General features: G+C 39.3%; 1 pseudogene; it reads left to right on the plus strand.

Moving 5' to 3' along the window:
* Positions 1 to 13,076: 13,076 nt before the first annotated feature.
* On the plus strand, positions 13,077 to 15,589 carry LOC149175655 (DEAD-box ATP-dependent RNA helicase 53, mitochondrial pseudogene; annotated as a pseudogene).
* The last annotated feature ends 7,400 nt before the right edge of the window (positions 15,590 to 22,989 follow it).

Raw genomic sequence — 22,989 nt, forward strand, 5'->3', positions numbered from 1 at the left:
AGATCGCGGATCGCTGATATCGCAGATCGCAGATCGCTAATATCGCAGATCGCAACTTTGCATGGTCGCAGATTGCAAATCGCAACATCGCAAGGTTTTCACTTTGTCATTTTGTGCTGCTCGTGTGGCATTGCGACGTGCGACGTCGCATATCGGCCGTCGGCGTTTCTTTAGGTTCTCCTTTTTCAAACGCTCTTAATGCGCGCGATGTGATGGGTTCTTGCGTCGCTCCTTTTTAGTGTATTTATGCGCTTTGGGCAAGCGCTCCTTTTTCCGTTGCGACGCGATATAGCTTTTAGGGATCTGATACAAAAGAATTTTTTAAACAAAAATATTTTTTTGAATTTTTTGGCTAAGGGTCCCCCTTTGCTTGATGTTATTACTAATATCAAACGAAGAGGGGGGTTGTTGGTGACCACAACAGGCATATAAGCGAAGAAGAAGAATGATGAAGAGGGATAAGAAGGATGAATTCATATCTAGCATATATATCTCTCTCTTGAACTCACATGTGTGAATTATGGGAAATTTCTAGGTAGCATAATCTGGACAGGCCGAAATTCGACCTAAGGTAGATCAGAGAGGGTCAAAGTTTGAAGGGAAGAAGTCTGACTTGACTGACTAGAGGATTTCTTGACTAGATTTAACCATAGCATATTGATCAATTTAATCTCATAGTTGACTAACAACATTAGATGTGTCTCTTGTTGAACTAAAGAATTTCTCTAAGAAAAAGGTTTTGTTTTTCTGCCAAGTGGTTTTCCTAGGGTAAATCTTGTGTTTTCTTTGTGCATTATGATATTTGTTGTCCTTATAATTTTATGGTTGAATTTTTGAATTGTAATTTCTTAATGATAAACTGGAATTGTTAAAAGAAAATCTATATTATTAGAAGTAATTATCAGTATTTCAAAAATGTGTGCTTGTATCTATTACACTTGAAAAATCAATAGATCCCAACATCTAAGAGATGAGATGGCACTGCATGTGGCTAAGCTGAGGCTAAAGGACTTGATTTAGCTGTAGAATTTTTTCATTACTACATGTTGTCTTTCTTGTGAGATGAAGAATTATTTGATCCTTTTGGATATTTTGGGTCTTTCCATCCTCATATTTTATTCTTAGTATTTTGGGGGAGTAGAGATCCCTTGAGAAAAAGGGTAGGAATTCTAGAAATGGTTGTGCTATTGACAAATCCTATGGTGGAAATATGTGTTTTCATAGTCCACCAATTGTGAATAAACTGTGTCATTCCAATTGAGGAGGATTTTGTCAAGTAGCCCTTTCCTAGGATATATTTCAACACATATGCAAGCAAAAGTTACAATACCCCTCTCAAGCATATCTATGTCTACCTTAATAAAATGGCCGAGTGAGTTTCCCACTTCAGCTAAGATATCCATATGTAGCAAGTGAAAGGGCATAGTAGGGAGTCTTACCCAAATTGGAGTGGTCATAGTTGTCAAGGAAAGAGGGTTAAAACTAGGAAACCATGTATTGAAGAAAAGCCCAAAAAATCCCCAAAACTATGGTCCTTAATAAAAAAACCCTCTAATGTTCCTAAAGATTTTTGAAATATACCACAAAGAAACCCTTGAAGCAAAAAAATATATCTGTATTTGTGTACCAAGTCTGATGAACCCATTCTCGAAGAATAGATGACGATGGCCATAACCCATTAAAATGAAAAATAATGGCATGTCGCAAATAATATATATTCAAGAATAAATACATTTAGGATTATCCAATTCAATAGCTGGAATATCTTTTGTCTAATCTGTTAGGTTCCTATACCAATAGGTTTCATTTTTCATGATTGACTATGGAAGTGCCAAATATGTTCATCTTTTCATGCTGCAAAGGTTCCATATTTTGCATATAGATAGGGAAAATTAAAAAATGTAAAGAGGGTATGCCCTAAAAGAAAAATCAAAGGGCAAAAAGAGTAAATTGGTCAACAAAAGTAAAGAAAATGAACCCCAAACCAAAAGACCAGGAAAGTGGCCAGTCAAAATGCCACTCCTATCTTATTTTCAAGTTCACAATGTGCAAATATTGTTGTTTATTACACTTGATGGATGGCCCAACAGTTCAATCTGGACCATGCCATGTTTAAATTTGTTGTTGCAGAATAGAGAAAGAATATCTGTCCAACAGTTAAGGCTTGGCAGATGAGTACTTGGATAGAGAAATTAATGAGCCCAACTGCTTAATCTGGGCCCTTGGAAGAGATAAGGGTAGACTTAGATAGGAGGGCAGTCAAAAGAAAAGAGGAATTTTAGGGTTTGCAAGTTCAAATGCACCCAATCAAAAGGAAGAAAAAATGTTAGGTGTATTAGGCTGGGTAGGTAGTTGAGGTTGCAGAAACAAGGTTATGATCTTTTTCCTTGTAGAGAAAGATTTATCTCATTAATGACATTGGTACCTTGGCAGTTGTTTGATTGCAGAACAGTGGAAGCATGACTAATTTCCCCTTCATTCCCCAGAAATAATTTGCTAACATCCCCTCAAGGAACTTGGGATCTGCCCAATAGTCCTGCTTCACTTCATTCTATAGGAAATACTAAGTTAAACTCTCAGTTTACTTAGTAGAAATAAGCCACATTTCTTGTGTAAAAATCATCATTCCACATTCCTCTCATTTTCTTATGCCTAAGTTTTCACTTTATAAACTTGGCATTTACTTATGCAGTCTCACTCCATAAAATCATATTAACACCTATCTCTATTATTTAACTCCCTAAGTCACTTCCCTACCCCTATTCTACAAAAAACTATATAAAAAACCCCAAAAAAGTGTAAATATCCCCACCCCTTGGCACTATAGCCATATGATACAAAGTTAGGGAAATGCTAGGTCTATTTGGGGCCTTGGTATTAGCCCTTCCGCGTCCAAAACTTGGGGTTAATTTAACATTTGGTTAAATTAATAACCATAGTCCACCCCCCACACATAAACCCAGCCTCAATACCCTCCGCGCTTGTATATTTTGGGATCGGTTTAATATTCGATTAAACCAATAATCCAATCCAAAGTTTTTAAACCCCCCCACGGCATATTATAATATTAAATACGGGCGGGTCCCCGCACCGTATCGTACCCACAACTATGCATCCCGTCAACCCTCCAATCTGCCCTTCCAGATCGGACGGCCCTCACCGATATTGGAGCGACCTCGCTGTACGAGGGTTAGCTCCCGGTAGAAGGCGGTTTTGCTGCCGTACGCGGGGACGTGTGGCCCGTTTTGATTGCATCGGGCCCGCGCTGACACATACCGCCCCCGTACCAAAGGCGGTCTGATACCAAACCACTTACCGCCTGTCCTCCCCGCCGCCCACGTCAGCTCTGCGTCGGCTTTTGTGTCACCACCCCCGCTACTGTATAGTCTGCCGTGGCCGCCCCGTCACCCATGCACGTCAGACGCCACGTTACCCGTCGTACCTTGCTATAGTACCATGTGACATCATGCTGACGTTAGCACCAAAAAGTGCCAAAAGCCCAAAAAAACACAAATTTTCGTTAAAAACGAATGAAAGCGATGTTTTAGTTTATTTCACGTGACCAATTGTAAAAGTTCATGCATGAGTTTTTACGTTCAGTCCGCCATTTACGTCCCAGTCGACTGCCCACGCGTGTTCAACCTGCCACCCTAACCTCCTCGGCTCTACCTGCAACTCCATTTCACTGCAAGGTCGCGAGTAAACAGGTATTTATTTCACTGTTGCCCCTAAACCCTGTTTTCTCAAAATTCTCTGTTAAAAATGACCTCCAAAAGAACTGAATGTGATTGAAGTGAGCTTTAATCTCTAAACCTCCCTGTTTCAACTCACCACTCACCACTGCTTCCAAAGAAAACCTGTTTACCCTATAGCCCTCTGCAAAATTGCCATTGAGGTTCGAAATCCAGCTCCAGTTCGCCCGCAAAACCACTAAAGACTATATGCAAAACCCCTGCTATCTCCATTCCTTGCAAGCTTACTTGTTGCAGAGCCCTGCATACTCTTTATTTCCCTTAAACTCTACTCAGCAGGAACATCTTTGCACAAAACTCAAAACTCCTTGCCAAAAAACCACTGTCAGGACTCTGTTTTCCTGTTGAAGTATACACCAAATTCAATTATAATCCCAGTAAAATCATGGAGGCCCCAGTTGCCCTCAATATTGCACCACTAAATGCACCCCATAGAGAGTTAGAATGGATACCTCTTGCTGACAGAGATTATCAAATTGCTGATATGAAAGGAGACAAGCCTCACCTTTAGGCTTTCTGTGAAATAAGGAATAAATTCAGAAACAAAGCTGATCTATTTGGGAATATGGGAATCCAACATGCCCATGTACTACCTGCCCTCAGTAAATGTCTTCCCTAACCTCATCCATCAGTGTTGTGCTAACTATGAGCCTTCTCAAAGGGCAGTAATGGACCCTGTTGGAAATGTCCTCTTCTACATCACTCCTCGGTCCATAAATGAGATGTTGCAATTCAAGCCAACTCAGCCTCTGGTCTGCCTTTCCATGAAAAATCTGCTGGATCAAGCCTCAAAGTTGCCCTCTGCAGAAATTGACCGAGTTGCCAAGCTATTTATGCCACCAGACTGTTACTCCATATTCACAATTCCCTATCACCATGATTGGTTTACTGAGGAGGGAAAATTGCTCATAGATATGATTTCCTACATCCTGGGATTCAGAACCAGTGAAATTGTAGATGAAACTGTCTTTGCCTTGATGTCTATCTTCACTCCAGGACAGCCCCCTGCTATCAAGTATGACTATTCCACCTTCATAGCCAACAAGATTCATGAGCATTTCGTGAACTTAGAGAGGGAAAGGGTATTCAAATACACCTCATATATCTATCATTTGCTGCTATACTATCAGTCTGAAAGTTTCCCGGTCTTCCTTAAGAAATTGGATGCTAGGGGGGAGCGAAGGTCTGTCATATTTTGGTCCTCAGTGTTCCATCATGTTAATCTCTCCCCCTTCACATACTATGAGTTCTTTGACCTCTTTGTCTACCCAGCCACTTGCCTATTATCAGCAGATCCTCCTCCTAGGCTCACTGCTGAAATGCAGAGAATTCTGCACCTCTCAAAAGGATACAACATTGGTGACTGGTACTACTACCAAAACCACACTGTAATAAGGATCTATGGCTGTGAATTAGCCCCCTGCAGACTACCAAAATATGTCCCCATGAGATTCTTTGCCTTGGAATACTACAGGTAGTTCAACAGTGCAGACTTAAAGCACTTCTATGGTGCTAGGAAAAAGGCACAACTTAAAATTAGACATCAATTGGGCCCCTTTATCTTTAATAGAAGGGAAGAAGCATGGAAGGATGTTGATGAGATTCTAAGAGAAAAACTCAAACTCAAACTGAGTTTCTATTGGTCACCATATGACCCTGAACACTTCATAAGCTTTAGAAGGGTCAAGAACAAGCTCACAGGATATCCCCACCACAGAATCCCTGAAATTAAACAATATGCCAACCAAAAAGAATGGGTAGAGGGCACACTAGTGGAAGAGCTTACTAAAGAAGAGATAACAGAAAAAGCAATCAAGAATCTTGAAAAATCAGTTGACTTGGAATCTTTTGGACAGGTGTTTTTCACAACTCCTCGGCACCTTGGAGAAGGCACCTCATCTGCCACGGCTTCCCAACAACCTGCTCAAATAAGTGCTCCACCAGCAGGAACATCTAAAGGTAAAGAGGTGCAGGATCCAGAACAACAAGTGCACCATTCTAAGCAGCAAGAGACAATGGCAAATCGGCCGATTTCTACAGATGAACAAAGTCAAGGGAAAGACCCTTCAACTCAAGCAAAGGTGATGGAAATTCCTACATTACAGACTCCTCTTAATGAGGAAAGGGCCAAGAAAAGAGATAGACAGGAAGAGACCCCTATAAGGACATCTACAGATCAACAAGGAGAGAAGAGACAGAGATTAAATCCTTATTCAGAAGAAGAAATGCCAGAGGGGCCAACTGAACAACAAGTTCCCCCAAGCATGGAGACATCAGCTAGCTCCTTCCATCCAGAGCAAGAAAGACAAGAGGGTGTGGAGGTTACATCCACCAGGAAACAGAGTAGACAGGTCTTTGACATCAAAAAATCATTCACTGATATTAAGGCTAGAAATGAGCCAGTGAGGTACCAGCTCTACAACCAGTTGCTAAGGATGGCTCCCACTAATCAGCAAAGGCTAATGGCAGCCTATGACATCCAAGAAGGGAAAATGACTCTCATTCATTTTAGACCTATAATGCAGCAACCACAATCAGCTGCTGACTATATGAGAACCAATCTAGAAGTGCTCTCCAAAGATATCCATCCAATGGACCAGATTGAATTACACAAGCAGACCGGTGAAATGGTATATTCTACCTTGGAAGACAAAACATTGTTGGCCCATAGATTGCAAAACTCTTTGCACAATACTTCTGCCCAACTAGAATTGGAGAAAGCTTCATCACAGGCCAAGGACAATAGAATCAAGTCCTTGGAGGAAATTATTATAGAGTTGGGACATGATCCCCAGGATCCAAAGGGCATTCAGGCCTTGATAAAAAAGAAAGAGGAAGACATAGCAGCCCTCAAAAGACAACTCAGGCTGCCAGCAACACTACATCCTCAAACCACAGAGATAGCACAACAAAAAGAAGAGCAGGATGTGGTTACTTTGCTTATGAGCTTGCACAAAAGATTGATAGAAACAGAGAGTGCCTTGGAGGCATCATTGCAAGGAAGACAGGGAGAGTTGGCCTCTCAGCCAATTCAAACAGCTCACATTCTTACAGCTGCTCCTCCTATGGCCACCACAACAGTCCCTCCCATTGATCCAACATCCACAACAGCTACCTCAAGTTCAGCACCAGTTTCAGCAGTAACTACAGCAACAACAGAGCAAGAGACCAGTTTGAGTATGGAGGGGATGATGAAAGAAATAAAAGCCCTGGAAGTACATATGGCAGAATTGAAAGAGGCCAAAGAAAAGCTGGATAAAATTGAGGAAAGATAAGACAAGTAAAAGCAAGATGTAGCTGAGAAGACAAGGTAAGTGAAAACCCTGGAAAAAAGAATAAAAGAGCTAGAGAAAGAGCTTACTTTTGATAGGACCTTAGCTGAGGTCAAGAAAATTTTGTGGGCCAAGATTGGCCAATCCATTACTGACCAGTGGCAATCAATTGAAACTATACATGAGCAAATGGACTTGATAGGCTTAGCTCAATTTGAAAATCAAAAGGCTAGAGCATCATTAGGGAATATGCCTAAGCAAGCCAACATGATGATTCAATTTCTAAATACTCATAATAAAGAGCAACTGGCAGCAATAGGTATCAGGAACAGGACTGATACCATTTTACTAGTAAAAAGGGTGCTAACCCTAAGGAATTTTGTGCAAACTCTAGAAAGAAAATGCCAAGAAATGCAGGCATAGGTGAATGAGTTCAGAATAAAGTTTGCAGCTTTATAGAGCAGAGGGCTACCAAGTTTAGTAACTAGCGCTGGAAGACTGCTATCACATGAGCATTATGCCAATAGGGTAAACAACTATGCCTCCAATCATTTCACAGCATCCTCAAGCACATCAGAAGAAACAGGGCCTCCATCTGGACAAAGTCTCTATGACAAACTAGAAAATCTGTTCTACATTGAACATGAGATAAACCACCTATTTGAAGTCCAGCCCAACTTTTACAGATACATTGAATTTGATGAAACACTGATAAAGATACAAAGACATCAGCTGCCTACAGAGGATTGGTGGAAAGGAATGATGGAGACATTGCTAAGGTAATTTTGTTTATTATTATTTTTTATCAGCTACAGGTCAGCGAATAGAGATAGCACGGTCCACCTGTCAGAAGATAAAAAGCAACATAAAGCAGAAACGAAATGGTGACTATAGCTAGTTAATGCAAAGAAACCGAGAACTGATGATAAAGGCCAAGACAGCAACAAACAGCGTACCAGCATCAAGGCAGCAAATGCAAAATGAATGCGCAGCAACCAGCCAACTCACACAGCCCAGAAAAGTCAAAATATCTCTGACAAATTGGAAAGCTAGCACATTCATATTTATTACAACATTTATTCCCTCATTTACTACTTAAGAGTTGGTAAAGAAAGTTATGAGTTCAAAGACTTATCTTCATGATATTTTGTATCTCCCTTTTGTATAAATACCTCCCCATAATATGTATTTGGGGTTGGTGATTTTCTCTCTAAGCTACGCTGTAATTTCTGAGACTTTCTAATACAAATGGTTATTGAATTTCATGGTTTCTGTGCTATTTGAAAGTGAAAATGATGTTCTGGGACCTGCTACAGAATTCCTGTGTCATTCAATGGAACAATAAGTTATTCTAAACTGTGTTTTACGTTTTCTGTATTTGCAAATTTCATATATGTTTCATAATCTTGATAACAGAGAGAAAGAATAGCCCAGGATTTGTTTAGATACACCCTGTTCTCAATCTCTGTTATTAACTATATTTTCTTCAAGATTAGTCATAAATATGAATTCTTAACTGCTCATGTTTGCACTAATTCTCTCATTTCGAATACTATTTAGGAATTCTTAATTGCTCTGGAATAATATTCATGCACTTTCCCCTTGCCAGCATGATGAAAGATTCTTGATTGCCTTTCATTCCCTGACTTCATTCCATCAATTCTTGATTTGAAAATTGTTCCTAGACTGCCTACCTTGCTCTGTAGCATTACCATTTACCCGAGAGACACTTTCAGCTATACACCATCATTGACTCCATTGCCCAATGGAACATACTCTCTTAGACTTTCACCTCAGCTCTACTTGAAATCACCATCCAACAAACTCAAAACAAAACCTTGTACATCATAACTAGCCTAAAATATTACAAAACAAAGCTAAATTAAAAAGAGAGAGCCCTCTCTGGTTGCAGGTAGGCTAGGACCTACAGCTAAAAGATTGGTTAGTGGTTACCTCGGCTGTATTCCCTTCAGGAGGCAGGGAAAAACCTAAGTGTTAACATAATCCACAATGAAGGCTAGCCCTAAGGGAGTCGGATGTGACAGCCATGGCTTTAGGGAATCTAGACTGAGAATCAGAGGCCGCACACCAGCCTTTGGGTTCATTGTTTAATCTTGAAACTAGGAAGATTGTGATATTTATGTTTGGAAATTACTAGAGGGGGGGGGGGGGGGGGGGGTGAATCATTAATTTAAAACTTTACTTTTTGCTCAACTTAATTTTCTTCTTATGCAGCTAATGACTTATGTATGTGCTCTATTATTATTGGATACCTTTTTCAAGTGTTAGAGAAATAATTTTGCAAATATATCTATCAAGAATTCAAGAACATTCACACAACATTTAGGAACCAACACATGAAGACACTAGATATAAGTGGAAACCCCGAAGGGAGAAAACCACGAATTTTAGGCTGAAATTGATGTGAAGGCAAGATGCTACTCCTTATTACATCATATTCTTGTAGGTTCCAACCTACAATAGGCTCCTACCTCAAAGGAAGATCCAACTCCCACAATTGTTTTGCTGGTTACAACCCACAGAAGCTCCTACCTCATCAAGGTACAACCTATTCTTTATCAAGTTATAGCAGATAAAGGGGAAACAATCTCTCCATCACAATATCAAGTCAAAAACATTGGATACCTGATATACAATTTTGATGTCAAGTCTCCTACAAATCTTCACTACTTCATCTTTTCAACTTTGTGCCTCTTTTGTTGTTTCTCATCAACTTTCTCATGCAGACTACTTCACTTCAAAAGTTATGTTTCCATTCCACATTGTATATTTTATAAGCAAGCCATATTGTTTGTTTGTATTATTTGCAGGAATATGAAATGAAGCATTGTCTCTTGGACTTCCAAAAACTGCTCATAAACTTGTCTCTTCATTTTCAGTTCTAAAAGAAAATTTGTAATATAAAATAGAGCTAAAATAAAAACAGCTCAATAGTAATGATTACAAGATACAAATAAGATTTGTATTAGCGACTTTTTCCAACCTTGTACCATACAATTTTCTTGTTTAATGAAAGCATATGTTTTCCAGCTTGTGTCTCAATATCATGTCTCATTTTTCATCAATGACAACCAATCAATAATATGTCTCGTTTTTCATCAATGACAACCAATCAATAATTTTCAGCCTTCACACTAATTATCATAACATTTGTACTTCACATCACTTTCAGCCTTGCTCCAATCAACCTTGTAAGAATGGAATTCAACAAAAAATAATGTTAAAATAATCAACATCAATCAATTTGCCATGACCATTTGACATCAATGCCAACATTACCACCATTCTCCCCCTTTGGCATTGATGGAAACACAACAATTCTTTCTTGTGATTATCCTAGTAAAAATCGCCTCTGTTTCTTCCTTCATTATGTCTCCATACCTCTGATTACCCCCCTGCCCGCCTTTGACATCAACGACAAGGGGTTTAGCTCTTCCTTGAAACCATGTCAATTATAAATGCCAGGTATTCTTCTCTTGTAAACATTGCTTTTGTATCTCATTACCCATGTAAATGTTGCTCAAATGTTATTATAATAATGTTTTTCCATACCATAGACCAAGAAACATTGTTTCAATTTTCACCTTAATGTAATTTTATTAATTATAACCATGCGGCTCTTGAGCATTGACTTGCATTATAACATTTTGTGTGAATTTATTTTACATATTATTTACTGGCACATTGTATTGCTTATGGGCAAACATATTAAGGAATTCTTCATTGCATCTAAGGCACGCTTGGCTTGCTTGGCTACACATACTTTGAGATAGAAGAGAACCAATTATATAAATCCCTCCATCCTTCAAAATATGCCTCACCATTTAATACATAAGAGATAATGTTGCTCTTCACCATTCAACACATAAATGACAATGTTGGCCCTAACTACTTTGATGTTTCTAGGGCACAAAACCCTAATTTAAAAAAAATTGCAAGTGATTCCATAGTAATAGCATCGTTGCTCATCCCATAGTAATAGCAACTCAATTCAAAGGTAATTTTTATTGGCGAAGAGGTGAGATTGTCTTGTACTGTAATATCATGTTAAAGCAATATTAATGCTAGATAAAATTAACATTGGAGCAATATTAATGTTGCAACACGCTGGAGAAAATATCTTGCACTGTAATATCATGTTAAAACAATATTAACACTGGAGCAAATTAATGTTGGAGAAGTATTAACGTTGGAGAATTATTTTATGAAGTGATTGAATGAGTTATGTAAACCAATTCAATTGAAAGGAATATTCACAATCATCATCATTTCACATGTATGGTTGCATCTAAAACAATCAACAAGATGAGGTATTCTTCTCGTTTTATTTTAACTGAGCATATGATTTGATTCAAATAAGAAATGCATGTCAAATTTGTTTGCAATGTTTGGTAGAGATGGACTATGTTAGAGACAATGGAAGGTAGAAAGATGTTAGAATATGTGCTCAAGAGGAAATAAATGAGGGCCCAGAACATATTATGATTCGTTTGCACCCTTACGGATAACTATTAGACACTAGACAACGATTTCCAACTTTAGAAGAGATTTATTCAAAATGAATAGAAAAAATGGTGATTGTAGGGATTAAATAAGAATCAATTAGATACTTTACCCCAATGGGGGTGGAGGAACAAAGGGAGATGGAGCTCAGGGGGAGGGGGGTTGGGGGTGCCACCCACCGACTCCCAAGAACAATAACGAGGGGGTGGCATGGCCTACCTCCCCCCCGGTCCTTATGCACCATACATGTGACCTCAACCGAATTAATGATGCCTCAATTATTTCTCTCTCTCTCAATCCTTCTTTGAGGTAATTTGTTTATGAAATCTATGTGGGATATACAAGGGTTGGATGGGGGGTTTTACAAACAACCTTGCAAGCTTGGTTTTAAGTATTTTTGTTAGAAATTGCTAGAATGAGTGGAATTTAGCAGTGGGAATTATCATTTGGGGAAGGTAAGACATGTGTTGTCTATTAGATAAGCCTCCCAAAAGAAAAACATTTCTATTTCTCGAAACCCAAGGTCCTAACTTTTACAAGGAGGAAGATCGAAAATCCAAGGCTTCTAGCTTGAAGAAGGAAAATAACTCTCGCATGGCTTGAAGGCACATCACTCAAGTGTTGGTCCATGACAATGTTCCTTCAATTCCTCTAGGACATAAGTTGGTAATCATGTGCTTCTAGATTTGTCTACTTTTCTTTATCATTCTAGTTGGTTGTTGCGTGATTCTAGTTCTTCGATTCCTCTCTTGGATCAAGTCTGTGGATTTTCAGTTTGGTTTTCTTGATACAACTTTGTTTCTTCTATGTCAAATACAATTTTCTAGGCTACATGCCTCTTGTCTCCATCATTGTTTTCTTTCTTGTGGCTTTGGAATTAGCTTGTTAGTAGTGCCCTATGTCTTTACGCCGCAAGGCGTTCCCCTTTGAAAATAACTCTCCCCAGGTGATTCGTGGATCTCGTTTCGACCGTCAGATGACATGTTAGACGATTAAAATGTTATTGGCCGTTCGATATCACCATTTCCGCCAAACTATTATTTATTCAATTATTTATTGAATTACCAAACTATTATTTATTCAGTTAGTTTGTTAGCCTTTCGATTTAGGGCCGAGGGGGAGCGGAAAGTCGACATTCCTGAGGGCACTGAATAGGCTCTGGGAACCGCCCTTCAATTCCGTCTTCATCGAGAACGACGACATCACCAGCCTCAACGTGCTCGCCCTCCTGTGCCATGTGAGCATGCTCTTCCAGACGGCACACCTCTTCGAAGGTCGGTAATCAGTTTGATGCACATTTCTTGTTCATATTAATGACTTGCTTCGACCTAATTTCTTTGATTCACTGGAAGCATTCCGGATAAATTGCTCCGCGGGGAGAAATTGCCAGACAAGAAACTGGTAGAGTATTTGGGCTGGGTGGATTTGGACTCCTCGTTGGCTGCTCGATTCTCCTCATGTTCATTTCCTCTAAAGAATCTCGTTTCAATAAACATTTTGTCGCCCATCTCTAGGGGTTTCACTCGAAGGGTTTCAATCCTCTGAAGCTTGCAATCTGCTAGTCACTACGATGTGGTTGCTTCAATTGTGCTGAAATTGAAATGCATGGCAGGAAAACCGCTGAGTTCGAAGGCATCCAAAGCTGTTGCAGCTTTTCCCCTATTGAAATCCCTCAATGGAGGAGGACCAACAGGGCTTCGATTCTCCTTGTGTTCGTTTCCTCTAAAGAACCCCATTCTGATAAACCCTTTGTTGCTTGTCTCTCTAGGTTTCACTTGAAGGATTTCAATCCTCTGAAGCTTGCAATTTGCCAGTCAGTACGAGGTGGCTGCTTCAATTGTTCCGAAATTGAACAGCATAGCAAGTAGACAGTTGAATTCGAAGGTAGCCAAAGCCGTTGCGGCTTTTTCCCTATCGAAATCCCTCAATGGAGGAGGTCCGACAGGGCTTTGATTCTCCTCTTGTTGGTTTCCTCTAAAGTATCCTGTTCTGATAACCCTTTGTCTCCGTTCTGATAAACCCTTTGTCCCCTGTCTCTCAGGGTTTGACTCGAAGTGTTTCAATCCTCCGAAGCCTACAATCTGCCAGTCAGTACGACATCATGAGAGTTAAAATCATCAATGGCGATATTAGCCAAGTGAGATACTTCCACTCTCCCAGTTGTTGGCGGAATATGGAATCGCAGAGGATGAGAGGCACGCATCTTGGGCGTCAGGAGGTCGAGACGCCTTGGACAAAATACGGTGACTATGATACAAAAAGTCGAAGCCAAAAGGAAAGTCGGCGGTGACGATGAATGGTTGATGTTGCCAAGCTCGGAATGGATGAAGAGACTATTAATTCTCTCAATAAGCGCGATATTACTAGATTGTTCCCCATTCAAAAAGTAGTGTTGGAACCAATAATGCAAGGTTGTGACATGATTGGTCGCGCCAGGATAGGAACTGGAAAAAACTCTTGCCTTTGGAATCCCAATCTTGGAAAAATCATTCAGCACAACCGTAAGAATGGGCATGGATCATATCCCTTGGCACTCATCTTGGCTCCAACACGAGAACTTGCATGCCAAGGAATTCCAAGAATCTGCTCCAAGCCTAGATACTCTTTGATGTTTGGGGGTGTACCTATAATGAGCCAAATCTAGAAGGGGTTTAGATGTTGCTGAACACCTAGTCACATTATTGATCTAATCAATCGTGGTGCATTAGTCTTTTCATAAGTACTATTTATTGTTTTGGATGAGGCTGACCAGATGCCGAATGTGGGCTTTGATGAAGATGTTGAGGTGATTATGGAAATATGGCCAAAAAGGCGTTAGAGTATGCTTTTTTTCTGCTACAATGCATGTCTGGGTGCAAAGGCTTTCAAGGAAATATTTAAATGATCCTGTTGTTATCGATGGTGTTGGTGAATCATCTCAGAAGTAAGCAGAAGAAATCTCACTTTCTTATATTGCTGCATCCACCTATGGGAAATGTTCGATTCTCAACCCATTGATAACTGAATATGCCAAAGGAGGAAAATGTATTTTTTTCACTCAAACAAAGTCAGATGCGGATAGTTTGCTGGTGGCACTGGGTCGGGTACTTACATGCGAACCTCTTCATGGTGATATCTCACAGAATCAGCAAGAGAGGACTCTTGCTGGCTTTCGTGAGGGGTGTTTTAATGTGTTGATTGCTACTGATGTCACTGCATCTGGTCTTGATATTCCTAATGTGGATCTCGTTATTTAATATGAGTCCCAACGACTTCAGATATTTGTGTGCATAGATCAGGGCAAACAGGGCATCTGGTCTTGATATTCCTAATGTGGATCTCGTTATTCAATATGAGCTCCCAACGACTTCAGATATTTTTGTGCATAGATCAGGGCGAACAGGGCATGCTGGTAGGCCCGATAATTTTATCCTTATCCATACCAACCAACAGATTAGGCAAGTTAAGATGATTGAAAATGATATAGGTTCCAAGTTTAAAGAGCTGACTCAGATGAAAGAGGAAATAGACAATGGAGTTGGTGGTTTTGGTGATTCAGGAGGCAGTCGTTTTAGAAGTTATGGCGGTTCAGGAGGGAGTCGTTTTGGAAGTTCTCGCAGTTTAGGGGGGAGCCGTTTTGTAAGCTACGGTGGTTCAGGAGGGGGGAAATCTGGTGGTTCAAGCTATGGTGGATCAGGAGGAGATTATGGGGGTTCAAATTATGGCAGATCAGGAGGAAGTTACAGTAGTGGATTGGGAAGTAGCTATAGTGGTGGGTCAGGAGGTAGTCTGGTGGTTCTAGATCCCGCTGTTTTAGTGACTGTGGGGAGTCTTCTAGCTCTCAAAGAGGTTCCAGTATGGGGGTTCAAGTTATGGCAAATCAGGAGGCAGTTATGGTAGTGGATCCGGAATTAGCTATAGTGGTGGGTCAAGAGGTGGCTATGGTGGTTCTAGATCCCGTCGTTTAAGCACCGTTTTAGTGACTATGGGGAGTCTTCCAGCTCTCAGAGAGGTTCCAGTAGCAGGTTTGGAGACTATGGGGCCGCTTTTAGTACTAGATGAGACAATAAAATATTTGAGGGAGTTTGGTAGCAGGGATGCAAGAATTTTGAACTTGGTGTTAATTAGAAACCCAAGTTCAAGTGGCAACAATTTATATGAAATTGTAGAGTAGTAGCCTGAGAGCCTCTATTCTTTGGGAGCGAGCTTTGTCGCAATCAGTGCGAACATATGAACGAAATCGTTGGAATATGAAATTTGTGTAGCCACCAAGAAAGAGACAGATTTTTGGTTCCATAGGAGATTCACTATGGTTTTCTTAGTGAGAAATAGTAGTTGTGTATGGAATGTGTCATTTGAAAAGAAAATGCACATTGTATTTACCAGCAAGTGCAAATGAATTGTATCCTCTACAACGTATTTTTGTGAAAATCATAGATATCTTAACTGCTATGACTTTCGTGTAGAACATACGCAATATATCACTATTGTTGACCTAGAAATATTCAATACACCTAGTATTGTAGAATGTATTGGTGATGGATCGATCGCTCTAGGATTCCACCTCATTTTTCTTTGCAAATGTAAAAAAAATTGGGGTTCTTTTGATTAGATTGGACAATTTTATTTACATAGGATTGTGCGCAACTAAGGCCACAGATATATAAGCGAATAAGGGAAAACGCTTTCTGTCCATGTCTTCAAAGGCATTTCCTTTTTGTCCCTCTAAAGAAGTACCAAGTTCTTTATTTGAGCAGAGCCAAGGCCAAGGATATATAAGAAAATAAGGGAAAACGCTTTTCCCCATGTCTTCCAAAGGCATTTCCTTTTTTTTTTTTGTAACCTCTAAACGAGTACCAAGTTTTCTTCTACTCTGTCCTGAATGTTCACAACACCATGGACCATGTATTCAGTTTTCCTACTTTTATAACACAATTTATTAATTTCTTTTCACAATGTTTGGGAAGGAGATACCTTACCTAGTCCCCAAAATCGTGATTCTCAGTTTCCTATAGTGAAAATTGGTATGGTTATGCTCGACAAAAAAACAGAATATGATTGTCAAATTTCAGGTGGTTCAAGCTATTATTATATGCCTGGAAATGCATGACCCAACAATTTCTCAGGTGATTTTTCTATAATGGTTTGTTACTCAAAGGTTTTGGATATGGTGAGAGTTTCCTATAGTGAAAATTGGTATGGTTATGCTCAACAAAAAAACAGAATATGATTGTCAAATTTCAGGTGGTTCAAGCTATTATTATATGCCTAAAAATGCATGACCCAACAATTTCTCAGGTGATTTTTCTATAATGGTTTGTTACCTGAAGGTTTTGGATATGGTGAGGATTATCAAATTTCAATTGGGTCACAAGGACCTTCAAAAGTTTCTCCACTGCTAAATGCTGCTAAATGACTTTTCATTTCAGTGATATGGTGAGGATTATCAAATTTCAGTTGGGTCACAAGGATTTTAAAAAGTTTCTTCACTGTTAAATGTTGCTAAATGAATTTTCATTTCAGAGATATGCCACTGGTAATGGACAATTTCAAGGATTTAATAGCTCACATGAAACTGTTGTTTATGATTTAAGACTGTTGAATAACATTTTGTTTACTAATTTTTATCTTCAATGATTTTTTATGTTAAGATGTTTCTCCAATTTATGCCTTACGACGTTCCTTTGCAACATTTGGTGCAATTGCTAGTTTTATTCCTACTACAGGTGTTAATGAGGTTTTATTTTCTCACTGGTATTTTTGAAAGGATGGGTGTGAGGTCATTGTTTATAGTCAGACTACTCTATTGGCCCTCGATGATCAAGTGCTCAATATTTAGCTCAAAAATAAAAGTTCTTAGATTGGCTCGAAACTAGAACGACCATGCCCATCTCAGAAAAATGATCCTAATGCAACTTATTTCGTCGAAAATCGAGTTTGTATGAGGAAGTTATTGTGTTCTGATCGCTTTGCTAAACAGGTGAAATTTTAAAAAAATTCCTAGTCAATGATTGGTTAACATTGAATCAGGATCATAAAAGTGTCACCATATGGTTTGGTTGTATAGTGGTGATTTGGCGCATTTTTATTGGTGCATTTCTGGACCAATGGAAGAATGCCACGTGGCAAGCCTAGAGGTTGCCATGTGGCACCTCCCAAGGGTCAGGTTGGTCATTTACTACGACGCAAAATTTATTGGCAGTGGTCAGGGTCGAACCCACGACCTACCGCATACCAACCTCAAGCCTTAACCATCCACTCTACATGATGTCACTTAACCATTGTGTTCATGGCATGTATTTAAGTTATAATTATTTGGAGGTTGGCAGTTAAGGGAGGGCCAGCCCGAAGGCTAGCCCTCCCCCATGTGAACACAACCTCCAATAGTCAGTTAACCCGATGGCTCCGGAATTCAGCTCCAACAGTTAGCATGTGAACAAGATGGAGCATGAAGTGTAATGGTTAGTGCTCGATGGTTCTGATGGATCTTAACCGCAATATTTAATGTGACTAACTGTTCCATGTGAATAGTCCTCCATTGCCGCCGAAATTCACAGTTTGTTTAGCGCTAATCTCATTTAAAGATTAATTAAGTGTAGTTTAACAACCATTAACCCACAGTTGAACCTAGCGGAAAAATTGGCGATGCCCCCAAATTCGGGCCCACCACCAAATTTAGTGGGACTAACTAGATATGTTCCAAATTTAGACAAGAAAATGTAGGAAAATACTAACTAAGCCATAGAGAAGTCCATTTTTGACCGAATTGAGCTCAGAAATAGGTTTTGGCTAATTTGGACATTTTGAACACATTGGTGTAGGTATCAGGAGCTATAGATCTTTGTAAACAACATTTTTTCCACATTAAGCTAATACAGAGGCCTAAGCCATGGAAGCTGGACCAAGGAGATGTAGCCCAGGAGGGGTGAACTCCTTCATCAAAACACTATGTTAATGTGTCTCTTTGATGGTTTGTTGTACTATACATGTTTGATGTTTAGTATTTGTTTTTGAAGCTGTTTTTCTCATGATTGTCTTTTTAAACTTAAGGAAATTTACCTGATTGTATGCACAAATAGCTAATGAAACCTCAGAACAAGAATCGATAAGCATGCACATGTTTATAAATATGTAATTGTTATTAGCACAACAAAACTAATCATACAAAAATAGATCAAGATGGTATGAGAACCCAAGGTTGAATTGCTTAATTTCTTGAGTTTGTGCAATTAGGGTTTTAATGGTTGCAAAATTGTGATACTTACAAGGTTAAAGTTGCAGAAAGGAGAAGGGAAGTTATTGCTTGCAACTCCTGAGGTAATGCTCGGAAGAAGGAGAGCCACAAGGCCACAATATCCACCACCCAAAGTTCCAATTCCAGCTGCACTTGAAACTCCTCAATTTTTTCCTTCAATTGAGATTGAAGAGGTACAAGCAATACCAATTTCTGAGCCTGAATCCATATCCATTATGTTTGGAGAAAGAGAGCCTAAAAGTCCCTCTTCAGAAAAGGAATAATTCAAGAAATCTTTCTATACTTTCACTGATATGGTTAAAGTCCTCTATGAAGAGAGGAACACTAGAATGGTTGGAGAGAGTTCTAAATCTCCACATGGAGAAGGAAGCTCATAGGACAAAAAACATGAGAAGAAGGATTCTAAAGGTAATGGTGTAAATCCACCTCCATCTCCACCATCCTCATCATCTTCCTCATCATCTTAAATGGTGTAAATCCACCTCCATCTCCACCATCCTCATCATCTTCCTCATCATCTTAAATGGTGTAAATCCACCTCCATCTCCACCATCCTCATCATCTTCACCATCTCACACAACATCATCTTCCACTACCACCACTGAAACTTCCCATACTCATTCCAAAACCCCAAAAGGAAAGACTCCATTACTGATATTGGACATAAAAATCGAACTTCCCATGTATAATGGAGAGGTGAATGCATAAAATTTGGACAATTGGATTTGAAAGTTGGAGGTATACTATAGAATTCAGAACCTTCAAGAAGACGACATAAAGATCCAATCAACTTCATTGAGGCTAGAAGGAGTTTGCATTAGTTTGGTGGGAAGAAAAGACTCAAGAGGAAATGAGAATCCATGGTAAGATATACATCACTTGGGTTGAATTTGTTTCTGTAATTGAAAGACAATTTTATCATATAGCCTATATGCAAAAAGCCATTATGAGTTGGCAGAATTTTAGGCAACTTAAAGGCCAAACAGTCCAAGATTATACACATGAGTTTAGGAAAAGGGCTTTGTTATTAGGAGTGAATTTGAATTCCCAAGATACATTGTTGAAATATATTGGGGGTTTACATTCCTATCTGAAACATACTATCCTTATGTTTAATCCAAACAATTTAGATGAGGTATGTGTGCAAGCCACGCACCTTGAATCTAGAGGAAAGAACATTCAGGAAGAGGGTAGTAAGAGGAATCCATTCAAGGGTAAGGAGAAAGAAAAGGGTGGAAAAGGGAAGGGAAATAAGAATGCAAGTGTGAAGAAAGAAGGGGAGAAAATCACATGCAAACATTGTTCCAAAGAGGGGCATGATGAAGCCCACTGCTGGAAATTGCATCCTGAATTAAGGCCTAAGAAACAAAACAATAAGGGAAAACAAAAGACGACTGCTACCACACAACATGACCTTGGTTGAGATTCTGGAGATGAAACCAAGAATTCAGCCATGGTTACAAAAGGAAAAGAAACTGTTGCAAGCACTAGTTGATCACTTAGTCAAAATAACACTCCAAATGAAGAGTCAAGAATATAGTTGTTTCATGTTAGAGTGATTTCAAATCATACAAAAATTGATGCATTATTTGATAGTGGGTCAAAATCAAACTTGATCTCATAAGACTTGGTTAAAAAAATAAACCTTGAAACTATACCTCATCATAAGCCATATCCATTGGGTTGGATAGTAAACAATGCAAACTTATAGGTTATAAGGAAGTGTTTATTCAAGTTCACCATTACTGAAAAGTTCAATGATGAAGTTGAGTTAGATGTAGGTCCATTTGACATCTCAGGAAACATATTTGGCAGTATTTATTTGTATGATAGAAAAGAAGTATTTTATCGCCATGACAACAAATACATATTGCTCAAGAATGGGGTGGAGTACATAGTGAGAACCCATCGCAAAAAGCTGAACATTTCTTTGGTTAATGCAAGGCAGATGAAGAGACTAGTAAATGCAAGTAAAAAGTTTGTGCTTCTTGTGAACAAGAAAAAGAATGATATTGATTATGAATATTTTGAAGTTTGTGATGATAAATTTAAATCTGATTTGTTTGATGTGATAAGCAAGCATGGTGAGATGTTTCAGGAACCAAAGGGGTTACCTCCTAAGAGGGGAATTGAACATGAGATTCAGTTGCAACAGGATGTTCCACTTCCAAACATTGGCATGTATCGTGTTAGACTCCGTCTTGTCAGTCAATGAGAGATTGATTCTTCTTCAACAAGTTTGTATCTGGTCAAGTGTGATATAACACTTTTCCAGAACAGAGCATCGGCTAGGTGAAAAGCAAAGTAAGGCAAGGAAATTTTGCAGTGGCATATGTCTGTTCCTAGTTCTGATGTGTGTCCTTTGGGCTCCTATGTTGATGTACACTAGTGGCTATCCAACTAACATTGCAAATCCAATTAAAGATGTAAGCGCCTAGATTGATATCAAAACAGGAGGCGGTAGATTGACACTGTACCAAAACAGTCTTTGTCGTTGTCTTTCTTGGGAGGATATCTTAGCAGCAGGGAATAACCTGGATGCTGATGGTTAATCTGAAAACATATAACTCTGAAGATATTCAATTGATTTGCTGTCAAGCTGATGCAAACACATATTGGTCAGTTCCACCTTCAACGGTTAAAAGTCTCATGAAATTTGTCTATGAGGAATTTGAGTTCACAAGGGAAAGACCAAAAGGAAAGGAGGTTGTAAAATACAATCCAACTAAATCAGTTAACTCTTCAGGCTTACTAGATGTTTTGAATGGGACAAGTAATGCAGTCAACGTGTTTGACATTTATCCAAGATATCTCCGTGTAACTGGCTCCGGAGAAGTGCACATGCTGGAGCAAACAGAAGACATGAACCAATTTCAACGGTAGCTGAGTACATCAGTCTCTATAAAGTGTCAAGGGACATGGGATGGCCAGAAATTATTTTTGGAGTTTCCCCTCCGATTTTCTATATTTTCCTTTGCAGTGCCCTACATGATTTGGAGAAAGTGGAATCTGTAAGGTTTTCTCTTGTAAGGACTTCAAGAGTAACTTGCAATGAGTACCTGTTGTCGCAGTCAAGCAATAATATGACACAGCATCTTCTGCCTCCTCAGCAATTAATTTCATCTCCTGAATCAATATCCATTCCTATGTGGAATGAGGAGGTGGCAAAGGGTGTCATTTTCCAGCATATTGTCATCAATTTCTTCACATATGGTTTTCCCGTGTCTCTTCTTGCTCTTGCATTAACATATGCATTCAACGCAACTTTTAATGTGTGGAGGAAGGAGAGTAAAAAAGGATACTAAAATTTGGGACGCAATTGGGCTTTTCCATTACTCTATTCCAGGGCTATTCATTTTTGCCCAGTTTTTTCTTGGTACTCTTGTGGCAGTGGTTATCTATGTGAGTAATTGCATTTGGAGCCTAAAAAATGACAACTTGAGATCATGCAAAGATGAACATAAGATGGAAGGGCAACAGAAAGAAAAAAGGTTTTGATTTTTGCTGTAGTTGCATGGTGTTTCCGCAAGAGCTCACGTTCAATTTCTTTGTTGCTTATATTCCTTTTGGGAGTGAAACCTGGGCTACTCCATGCCTTTTATATGGTGTTTTTCTTGATATATTTGATGAGGTCAACAGTGGGCAGACAAACACGGAAGCTTCTAGTTCTCCTTTGTGAATTACATTTTTCATTTCTGTACCTACTCCAGCTAGATCTATTTTCGGAGGTTCTGGACAGCAAAGGGGATTCAATAAGGTCAATTCTCCTTCACTGTGGTGTATCAAATCATGCAAGTCTTTGGGATTTTCTAAGCATTGCAGTATTATTATGCTTTTCTGCAGTTCAAGATCATGGCATAGAAGCACTCCATTCATTTTCTGCAATTCTGAAGTGTAGCCCGCAATCACCATTTGGTTTTGGCTTCATGAAAGATGGGTTCAACAAATCTGTACTGTGGACAATATGTTCATCCCAGAATTTGACAGATAGTGATCCACACCACACTCAGCAAGTGAACTGGATAAAAAAAAATATCTTTTAACCATAGGCCAAATGTTTCAAGCAACATATCGCTCCTGTGGGACCTACATTGCATGTTTGACCATACTTGTCACAGCATACGTGGTCAATCCTAATTACATAGCATTTGGCTACCTCATATTTCTCTTGGTTTGGATCATAGGCCGACAACTGCTGGAAAAGACA

Source organism: Pinus tabuliformis, chromosome 4_1 (genome assembly GCF_031772625.1).
Source record: "Pinus tabuliformis cultivar Carrire ecotype Pingquan chromosome 4_1, CPIR1, whole genome shotgun sequence".
NCBI lineage: Eukaryota > Viridiplantae > Streptophyta > Pinopsida > Pinales > Pinaceae > Pinus > Pinus tabuliformis.